We start from the raw sequence: 10,253 nt of genomic DNA on the forward strand, positions 1-10,253 counted from the left end.
GCAACACAGGCCTAATACCAGATATATAACTAACTAAAGTAATGAGTGACCATTTCAGAAAATCATGGGACATATAGTCTGTGGTTGTATGCTATTTTATGTCAATCATATTGCTGCTTGTAGCCTATAACTGATGCTTCGTGGTCTTATGCTGCCATCTATTGGAAATATTTAGCAATTAAAAGCTATTCATTCACATACAGACATGGTGAGGTAGCTGAGAAATAAAGTGTATTTTTCCCATTAATTCCTTAGATCAGTCTCAAACCTTCCCCATCTATCCCAATTACTGGACTTTCACATAGAGGTCACCAGGTCACCAAGTTCAAAACACATTTTGAAAATTAAACTAGTGTGTCTTGTTAATCAAGTGTTCTGCCTTACAAATAGTAAATGTAATCAAATAACAAAACAATAAAAGCAAAATGATTAGATAGATTTTGGTTAACAAAATAATCAAAATGCTATTTAGTACTAAAATAGTTTCTAGAACTGTTCTAGGCTACCCTACCCTAGAATTAGGGTTCAGGATTAAATAGGTTATACGTAGGGTTAGAGTTTCTGTACAGCACTTTGTGACATCTGCTGATGTAAAAAGGGTTTCATAAATACATTTGATTGATTGTTAGGTTTAGGGTTTTTTAGGCAAAAAACAGTATGGGTTTATATCTCTCTTGCTCCTCCCTGTGGCCTTCTGTGGGTACTACATAACTCATTCACGACACCTGCCAGGCTCATAATCTGAAGTAGCAACTGTGTCAGATCCACAAATCAATGAGCTAGACATTTTACATTTACATTTAAGTCATTTAGCATACGCTCTTATCCAGAGCGACTTACAAATTGGTGCATTCACCTTATGATATCCAGTGGAACAACCACTTTACAATAGTGCATCTAAATCTTTTAAGGGGGTTAGAAGGATTACTTTATCCTATCCCAGGTATTCCTTAAAGAGGTGGGGTTTCAGGTGTCTCCGGAAGGTGGTGATTGACTCCGCTGTCCTGGCGTCGTGAGGGAGCTTGTTCCACCATTGGGGTGCCAGAGCAGCGAACAGTTTTGCCTGGGCTGAGCGGGAACTGTGCTTCCTCAGAGGTAGGGGGGCCAGCAGGCCAGAGGTGGATGAACGCAGTGCCCTTGTTTGGGTGTAGGGCCTGATCAGAGCCTGAAGGTACGGAGGTGCCGTTCCCCTCACAGCTCCGTAGGCAAGCACCATGGTCTTGTAGCGGATGCGAGCTTCAACTGGAAGCCAGTAGAGAGAGCGGAGGAGCGGGGTGACGTGAGAGAACTTGGGAAGGTTGAACACCAGACGGCTGCGGCGTTCTGGATGAGTTGTAGGGGTTTAATGGCACAGGCAGGGAGCCCCGCCAACAGCGAGTTGCAGTAATCCATTTGGTTTGCAACTCAGTGAACCTGCGCAGCATTCACTCAATTTGATGCCTTTGAATGAAGATTGATGCATATCTAATTTCCAGCAGCCATTTAAAAACAAGATGTCGTAAAAAAAATAAAAAATCTAGTATTCTGTTGAAATCGGCCACATCTTGAAAAAGAGGACATGCAGAAATAATAGTAATAATAATTGAAAAAAGATATACCCATCAAAAATCTATTAATTGAAAATCTGAGAACAGTAATATTGAAGGTACCCATAAGCAACCATTTCTGATGAAAAAACAAATGTGATGCATTTTGGAAATAAACTCTTAATAATTATTTAAAAAATTGTCATCTCACCTCTTGGCTTTGGTGTCATGTTCCCCAGAGAGACTCATTTTAGAGCACTGACCCCTAAACAGAGAACCACAACCAACATGTTGGATAACACAGTCATTCTTTAATGTCAATTGTTGTCATTTATTAATTATCTCTTATCTCTTATGAAACATTTACTAACAGACATATAGAAACAGTCAGGTGATTTAAAGCATCACATGAACATGTAGTTGTGACATTTCATCTCCATGGTAACTGTCAATAATAAAAATAAGTCACTGTTTGTTAAGGTAGTTCTAGACAGAACAACAACAATAATAATAATAATAATAATAAGTCACTGTTTGTTAAGGTAGTTATAGACAGTACAGCAATAATAATAATAATAATAATAATAATAATAATAATAATAATAATAATAATAATAAGTCACTGTTTGTTAAGGTAGTTCTAGACAGTACAGCAACAACAATAATAATAATAATAATAATAATAATAATAATAATAATAATATGTCACTGTTAAGGTAGTTCTGTTCCTGGAGCGCTACCCTCCAGTAGGGTCTCACTCCAACCCTGTTCCTGGAGCGCTACCCTCCGGTAGGGTCTCACTCCAACCACAGTTGTAACTAACCTGATTTATCTTAGAAACCAACTAATTATTTTAATCAGGTGACTAGTTTTGAATAGGAATGAAAACCTACAGGATGGTATCTCTCCAGGAACAGGATCGGAGAGCCCTGTTTTAGAAGATGCATAAAATCCATCCTCCAATTTGTTCTGACTATTCAGCTTCAGCTAACCGTGCTAATATCTTATTAGAAATCAGTTTTTTTTTGTAACAGTAACGTTACCATTTACCTGGTAATTAAATATAATTTATTTAGAAGTGATCAGAATAATGTTTATTGTATTCTCAAATTGAAAGTGCTCCCTCGCGCTCCTCAGCACTACACCCATGATGATAAGAGATCATAGATCAAACCTACTCTTGGCTATTAAATGTCTGACTACGACCTAACTTTATAATAGTGTGTAAGTAGCTTCTAGACTTACCAGTCTGCTCGTCTTTCCTTCAAATCAATACTTTTACCCGACTTCTAATGTTGCTGAGAAATGTGCGCCACAGTTTCAACATCCCTTTTGTACGTGCATTAGCCCACAAACTTCCTTTCAACTTCATGAGGAAATGACATAACAGAATTCCTAAACCCAGAGACCAACATCCCGAGTCTACTGGGACCGCTGGGGAAGCAGACTGTAGGAAGTAGACCGATGCTGTGATTTGGGGTTTGAGAAGTCAGAAGTGAAAAATTCCTCCTTAGTTGTACATTTTCTCTAAATCTAAAGGCAAAACCCAGATTCCAGCCAATGTCTTAAGTATTTGAACTTCGTGAAAGAGACAAACTGACACGTTATTATTTTAGTCAAAAACGACTTTATATCGAAGGAGTGTCTTTGGTTTGACGGCCTGCACATGCGCAGTTCTACATACTTTTGTATATCTAGTGTGTGTGTGTATATATATATATATTTTTTTTTTCAACTGTAAATGCAGTTATTGTGAAGTGGAAACATCTTGGAGAAACAACGGCTCAAGCGTGAAGTGGTAGGCCACACAAGCTCACAGAACGGGGCAGCCAAGTGCTGAAGCGCATTTTCTGGAGTAATGAATCACGCTTCACCATCTGGCAGTCCGACTGTCACGTCTGGGATTGGTGGATGCCAGGAGAACATTACCTGCCCCAACGTATACTGCCAACTGTAAAGTTTGGTGGAGGAGGAATAATGGTCTGGGGCTGTTTTTCCATGGTTCGGGCTAGTCCACTTAGTTCCAGTGAAGGGAAATCGTAACGCTACAACATACAATTACATTCTAGATTATTCTGTGCTGGCAACTGTGGCAACATTTTGGGGAAAGCCCATTCCTATTTCTGATTGACAATGTCCCTGTGCACAAAGCGAGGTCCATACAGAAATTGTTTGTCGAGATTGGTGTGGAAGTAATTGACTGTCCTTCACAGAGCCCTGACCTCAACCCCGTTGAACACCTTTGGGATGAATTGGAATGTCAACTGTGAGCCAGGCCTAATCACCCAACATCAGTGCCCGGACTCACTAATGCTCTTGTGGCTGAATGGAAGCAAGTCCCCCTGCAGCAATGTTCCAACATCTAGTGGAAAGCCTTCCCAGAAGAGTGGAGGCTGTTATAGCAGCAATGTTCCAACATCTAGTGGAAAGTCTTCCCAGAAGAGTGGCAGCTGTTATAGTAGCAAAGGGGGGACCAACTCCATATTAATGCCCTTGATTTTGGAATGAGATGGTCGGTGAGCAGGTGTCCACATACATTTGGTCATGTAGTGTATATTTGATGCTGTTTGTAAAAATCATGCCACCATTTTAGTTATAGTTATAACATACTGTAGTCTAAAACCTTTAACTAGTACATTTGGGAACAGGACATAATGTCATATTTTCCAAATGGTTTCGTTATCAGAAATGACCAACTTCATGACATGACACTTACTTGGGTGACTTCCTCATGTCTCCTTTTCCGTTAAATTCGTAATCTATGCTGGAGATCCCCCTTAACAAAGCCTTGCCTTAGTCTATCCAGTGGACAAGCCTTCTGCCATGCCTGGATATTTTCAGGAAAAAAGTACCAACACTTCAAAATTAAATATCACTTGGGATAATCTTCCAAAGACATTGACTTTTATTCAAATAACAGATTGTACCTGTCCAGCTCCAGGTTCCCCAGAAGGACCAGACACCACCATCTCCTCAGACCAGGCTGAAGGACCAGACACCACCATCTCCTCAGACCAGGCTGATGGACCAGACACCACCATCTCCTCAGACCAGGCTGAAGGACCAGACACCACCATCTCCTCAGACCAGGCTGAAGGACCAGACACCACCATCTCCTCAGACCAGGCTGAAGGACCACACACCACCATCTCCTCAGACCAGGCTGAAGGACCAGACACCACCATCTCCTCAGACCAGGCTGAAGGACCACACACCACCATCTCCTCAGACCAGGTATATCAGGCTGAAGGACGAGAACAGTCACAATGTATTTCCAATTGCTCATTTTGAGCATCTGTAAATACTAAATTAATACCTTTTCTGTATTTGACATAATACCACTTACGATCAAGTAATCAAATGGAGTGTCTGTGGCAAAATATCATGTGTACTGGAAAGAAAACACATAATGAATAAAACACAATGTTAATTACTCATTATAAATGTATGTTAGTGAAACATATTGTAAAGGGTGCGTGTTGGCGGCAGGGAAGTCAGGCGCAGGAGAACGAACTTGATATAAACGGAATTGTTTAATAAGTGCTCGCAAATTCCGAAAACCAACATATACAAAATAAAGGAAGTGGGTACAAAACCCGTCGCACACCAGAGCATAAATGCACCATTACATACAACAAACAATCACCGACAAGGACATGAGGGGAAACAGAGGGTTAAATACACAACATGTAATTGATGGGATTGGAACCAGGTGTGATGGAAGACAAGACAAAACCAATGGAAAATGAAAAGTGGATCAGTGATGGCTAGAAGGTCGGTGACGTCGACCGCCGAACACCGCCCGAACAAGGAGAGGGACAGACTTCGGCGGAAGTCGTGACAATAATGAATAAACATAATGTTAATTACTCATTATAAATGTAGGTTAGTAAAACACAATGTTAATTACTCATTATAAATGTAGGTTAGTAAAACATAATGTTAATTACTCATTATAAATGTAGGTTAGTAAAACATAATGTTAATAACTCATTATAAATGTATGTTAGTAAAACATAATGTTAATTACTCATTATAAATGTATGTTAGTAAAAAATGATGATACTAGAACAGTGAAATCTGACCATGAGCATAAAGACACCACAATCACTGCTTTATGGTTCCAGGAAGTCCCTGTTTCAAGAGTTAACAGTTACAGTTACAAAATATGCAACAAAATATTTGAAATCAAATAATAACATTGAATGCAAAAACCACTCAATGCTAATAAAGTTTAATAAAGTTCAGGTCAGTTGTTTCAGTCCATGTCCCAGTGACAAGCTGCTTTGCCAGTTCACTGAGAAACCAAGAGACCAAAAGTCATGTTATTAAATAAAATCATATAAAAACTGTAGCCTCTATGAAGAACACAATGTCCAACACAGATGGGGGCATGGTGGCAGGTAGCCTAGTGGTTAGAGTGGAGGGGTGGCAGGTAGCCTAGTGGTTAGAGTGGAGGGGTGGCAGGTAGCCTAGTGGTTAGAGTGGAGGGCCGGCAGGTAGCCTAGTGGTTAGAGTGGAGGGGAGGCAGGTAGCCTAGTGGTTAGAGTGGAGGGGTGGCAAGTAGCCTAGTGGTTAGAGTGGAGGGGAGGCAGGTAGCCTAGTGGTTAGAGTGTTGGGCCAGTAACCGAAAGGTTGCTAGATTGAATCCCCAAGCAGACAAGGTAAAAATCTGTTGTTTATGCCCCTGAACAAGGCAGTTAACCCACTGTTCCTAGGCCGTCATTGTAAATAAGAATTTGTTCTTAACTGACTTGCCTTGTTAAATAAAGGTACAATTATTATTTTTTACATCAACAGAGCATGTGATTCTGCAGAGAGTAGACATCATCTGTAACAAACATGCAAAGAACACTATAAACAAGGTTTATGTCACATGACCAGAAACAATAAATAGATTAGATCCTGCAACCATGGAGAGGTAAATACTAGTCTATTTATGGAAAAATGCCCTGATTAACTCCTTAGTCTTATCTCAGTTTATGCCCCTGCTACTCCTGATGATTTGTTTTTCAAATCCAATGAGCAAAAAAACATTTTCTTTATCTGGGATGCTAAACCAGACAAAATAAAGCGTGACTATCTATATAATGAATATGATTTGGGTGGGTTGAGATTATTAAATATAAAAGCACTAAACCCTCTCTCTAAAAGCTTAACTTATTCAACAGTTTTACTTGAACCCTAAATGGTTCTCCAGTAGATTACTAAGAAAAGCTCATCCATTGTTTAAAAATGGCCTTTTTGCCTTTGTGCAGATTGCCATGTCTCATTTTCAATTAATTGAGAATTATACTTTTTTCAAAGTATCTCATTTTCAATCAAGCATTACAGAGCTGGCTACAATTTCAATTTCATCCCCCCTGAAAAGATAAAACAAATATTATGGCTGAACTCAAATGTGCTGGTTGATAAAATACCTGTATTTATGGGAAAGATGTTTGAAAAGGGTATTCTGTTTTTAAATTATATTGTAAATTGGAATGGTAGAGTTATGTCCTTCATAGAGTTATCAGAATTGTTTGGGAAGGTCTGTTCAATCCAAGATTACAACCAATTGATTACAGCATTACCCCAAAAATGGAGGAGGCAGGTGGCAGCGGGAGGATGTAGGGAACTGGTCTGTCTGACCAATTTAAAGGATCAAAACTGGCGGAGGAATAAAAATGGCATAAATAGGAAAGTATACCAGTTTCATTTGAGGACCAGGATGTTGACAGCTGTGCCATACATATTGTAAAATAGTTGGGAAGAGATTTTTGTTGTACCGATTCCATGGTACAAGGTGTATGAGTTGATATATAAAACGACGCACGATTCAAGACTTCGTGGTTTGAGCTGAAATTATTATTTAGAATTCTTGCTACCAACAAAATGTTGAATATTTGGGGCATATCATCAAATCAATCATCAAAGCTCTGCAGATTTTGTTGTGAGACTACATATTCAATAGACCATTTATTTTGGTATTGCCCTCAGGTAGCCTGTTTCTGGTCTCAGGTTCAGGAATGGCTGAAAATGCAAAGCATTGATCTAAAATTGACCCTAGAAATAGTACTGTTAGGAGATCTGGAGAGACCGGGTCAGTCAATTACTAATACTCCTCGTAAAAGTATTTATCTTCAATACGCATTCTGTAGATTATATTCGATAGAAATTGTATGTTTGTAACGGCTGTCTGAAGTAGTAGACCAAGGTGCAGCGTGGAATTTGTTCATCTTTTATTTTAGATGAAAAAGGCACTTCACAAAGAAAAACAGACGACAGCCAAACAGTCCTGTCAGGTATCCTAACACACTAAACAGAAAACATCTACCCACAAAACCCAAAGGAAAAAAATGCTGCCTAAGTATGACTCCCAATCAGCAACAACGATGTACAGCTGTTCCTGATTGGGAGCCATACCCGGCCGAAACAAAGCAATCCCCAACATAGAAATACAGACATAGAATGCCCACCCAAATCACACCCTGATCAAACCTAAATAGAGACATAAAAAGGCTCTCTCAGGTCAGGGCGTGACAATGTTAAACATCACATCATCATTGAAAGATATATGTTGCGTAGAAATCCGAAGAGGCTGGCCTGCAGAGATAGGTGGGATGGGCTGAGGGAAGCTGAGACAAGTGGGAGTGGAGTTGCAGGGTACGGGATAGAATGACGGTCAAAAATAAAAGTATAAAACATAAAGTCAAAATAAACATAACAAAAAGCCAGTTTGAATGACACTGAGGGGCAGTGTTGTTACAGCTAATGTTGGTTTGTCTGAGGCTGATGCCGTGCAGGTGTTTGTACACATGTATATACACACACTCTCATTCAAATGCACACATGTGCACATACACAGACACACACACACATGTAAATAGTGCCATACATGCACAACATATTCAGTTTGCCTTGCTGTTATGATTTTTGTTGTCCTGGATGTCTTTTGTTTTTTGGATGGTTGTTTTCTGTTTTCCTTTGTCTTTCTCTTTTTTCTCTTTTGTTCATTTTGTTGGTTGTTGGTGAATGAGGGGGTGGAGATCTTGGGGTGGGGAATGGAATATATATATATATATATAGTATTTTATTTTTCTTTGGGGGGGCTGTCTTGGATGGTTGAGGGGCAGCTCTTGGGGAACTGTGGGGGGGATCTTGGAGGGCTGGTGGCCTGGCGGTTGGGAGCTTGGGCCAGTTGCTAATGGATTGCTGGTTCGGGTCCCCGTTTTTGACCCTGTGGGAGATCTGTCAACGTGCCCTTGAGCAGGGCGTTGACCCTGGTTGCCTCTGTGTGTCGCTCTGGATGGGAGTCTGTTAGATGACCAATATGATGTAGTTGTTGAGCGGCTTCACTGCAAGTATATTGTGTTTAAAAAAAACTCAATATACTTATGAATATAAAAAAGGTTTAAAAGAATACTGGATCCAATGCAATTCAGGCCTGCTTCTCCACAAAGTCTTCAGACTTTGTTCCTCTGCTGTGTTGATCCTGAAAATCCCACACAGCTGATCTCCACTTCTCCCTGAGCTTTGAAGGCAGCTTGGAGACAATGGTTCTGAGAAGGTCTGGATTATCTCCTCCTTGTGCTTAATGTCCTGCACTGGTTAGAGCATTGGGCCAGTAACCGAAAGGTTGGTGGATTGAATCCCCGAGCTGACAAGGTAAACATCTGTCATTCTGCCCCTGAACAAGGCAGTTAACCCACTGTTCCTAGGCCGTCATTGTAAATAAGAATTTGGTCTTTTAACTGACTTGCCTAGTTCACTGACTTGTCTAGTTTATATAAAGGTTAAATAAAAAAAATGCTTAGACCTGTCAATTTGATTGATCTGAGTTAACTTATAGCTAGAAACCTCAAGATGACAAATGTATAGCTAGCAACTTCTAGATGACCAACTACCTAGAGAGTTAATGGTTTTTGAAAAATGGTTGTTCATAGCTAAATCCTTCCAGTCATGTAATAGAAGCGAACTGGTGCCTTCCTTGAATAGTGAATTTCTGACCCCTACGAATGTTGTGCTTCTTGTCGAGATCATTGGTGCCTTCATAGTACTTTGCCTGGTTGGAAAGATAAAATAACATCTCCTCGAGAGATGCCATTTAAGTACAAGCTAACGTTACATACAAAATGAAAGCTATAAAAACAATTAGCTAGCTAGCTAACGTTGGCTAAACATAACTGTCTGGCTAGCTGACTAGGCAGGCTGATGTAAGCCTTCTAAAATATTGTTAAATAGGAATAAATAATTGAAGCTGTTTTTGGATTTAGATTGCTAGCTCACGTTACTTACATTGAGTTGATTAGATTCGAATCTGGCTGTTTTCCTGCCTTTTGTTATAACTAGCAAAGTGCAAAGAAGTCTTCATTCAGGTTGGGCGTGAGTTTCTGCTTGAATATGGTTAAAAGGACAGTGAATTTGTTCAAACTTTGAGAACTTGCTACCAAGCTCGTGTGTATCAGACACACATCGTGTTTTCTCTTAGAGACTATTCTGAACTGAAGACATGTGTTACCACATTGTTTAAGCCTATTGGTGATAGTCATATACTCTGTAATTCGTCCCGCAGACGTTAGTAAGGCGTTGGTGTCATGTCAGGTGGTACGGTTGCCTTGGCTTATATATGTCTCTTATCACCCCCCATTAGTAAGGCGTTGGTGTCATGTCAGGTGGTACGGTTGCCTAGGCTTATATATGTCTCTTATCACCCCCCATTAGTAAGGCGTTGGTGTCATGTCAGGT

The 10,253-nt window shown here is 40.0% G+C and overlaps 1 long non-coding RNA gene across 1 annotated transcript; it reads right to left on the reverse strand.

Moving 5' to 3' along the window:
* Nucleotides 1-4,277: 4,277 nt before the first annotated feature.
* Nucleotides 4,278-4,536, reverse strand: LOC115148420 (uncharacterized). Its single transcript, XR_003866666.1, has 2 exons — nt 4,454-4,536; nt 4,278-4,353 (listed from the first exon to the last, which is right to left on the reverse strand). It is a non-coding gene; the product is annotated as an uncharacterized LOC115148420 (long non-coding RNA).
* Between the last annotated feature and the right edge of the window lie 5,717 nt (nt 4,537-10,253).

This window comes from Salmo trutta, chromosome 15 (assembly GCF_901001165.1).
Source record: "Salmo trutta chromosome 15, fSalTru1.1, whole genome shotgun sequence".
NCBI classification, from domain to species: domain Eukaryota; kingdom Metazoa; phylum Chordata; class Actinopteri; order Salmoniformes; family Salmonidae; genus Salmo; species Salmo trutta.